This window comes from Sinocyclocheilus rhinocerous, unplaced genomic scaffold (genome assembly GCF_001515625.1).
Source record: "Sinocyclocheilus rhinocerous isolate Xijiao unplaced genomic scaffold, SAMN03320098_v1.1 scaffold2558, whole genome shotgun sequence".
In the NCBI taxonomy this organism is placed as follows: domain Eukaryota; kingdom Metazoa; phylum Chordata; class Actinopteri; order Cypriniformes; family Cyprinidae; genus Sinocyclocheilus; species Sinocyclocheilus rhinocerous.
Genome location: NW_015655145.1, coordinates 255,658 through 256,652, shown reverse-complemented (window position 1 = coordinate 256,652; position 995 = coordinate 255,658). Strand labels below are relative to the sequence as shown.

The 995-nt window shown below is 38.0% G+C and overlaps 1 protein-coding gene across 1 annotated transcript in view; it reads left to right on the top strand.

The window, feature by feature from the left end:
• Positions 1-995, top strand: part of LOC107717931 (lipoma-preferred partner homolog) — a 232,329-nt gene continuing 231,334 nt past the window's right edge. The window contains exon 1 of the mRNA XM_016524832.1: positions 1-104. The gene's annotated coding sequence lies outside the window, so the exon portion shown is untranslated. The remainder of the gene's footprint in view (positions 105-995) is intronic.

The window sequence follows — 995 nt, the reverse complement described above, 5'->3', positions numbered from 1 at the left end:
GAATTTCGCCCTCTGACGTCACTGCCTGTTACTCTCCCAGATTTGGGAAAAAGAAGTTTCACTTTAAGTGGGGATTTGAAACTCTGTGATTCTTAGAAAGCGAGGTAAGAGAACTATTAAAGCTTTCGAGGGGCGGCTCCACGCGCGGAAACGCCGATCGCAGGCCTGGGATAACGCAGCGTTGTTTCTGCTCTGGAGCTCTACAGCTTGAACTATATTTGACAGTATGTTCTTCTGTGAGAGATTCGTGCCGTGCCATTGAAATGGAGGGCGTGGGATTGCTAGAAAGAAGGGGGGCGAACTTTGTTTCGTGCATTTACCCCGCAGCAGAAACATTTGAGCGAACATATAGAAGGTGTCGGCGCACTTTGAATACGATTAGTAGATACTTGTTGCATATGAACTTCTGAAACTGATCGTGTTGTTATTCCGAGGCATTCTTGTACTGTTGTGTTTCTTTTGAAGAATGCGGAAGTAAATAGGCTGGAGGATTGTAGTGCCTAGAGACGTGGCTTCTGCTTACAAGAGCAACAGATATGAAATATTAGTGCTGGCCATTTGTTTTGTTTGCGATGTTGAATTCAAATATCAGTGTGATGCTGTACAACTTATACCGCAGTTTAGTAATTCATTGTGTGTAGCCTACTTGTTTACCGGTTAATACAGGGAATGCATAAATGTTACATTGACTTGTGATCTTTTCTATTGAAAGGCAGATACATTTATGTAGCTCTGGGAGGTAAATGTTTTTCCTTATGCAGATGCTTTTTACAGAGCATTCAATGTATACATTTATAATTGAAACAACATTTGATTACTTAAAATATTTATTTATTTAAAATGTCTGATAGTGTTAACAAAGAGCAGATACACTTGTGAAAAATGTATACTTTTTACATTATATACACATATTTAAATCTATAATAAAGTACAGGTGATTTGTAAATGATAATGCATTTCAAACACATCTGCATAAGATTTGTATAAACTATATA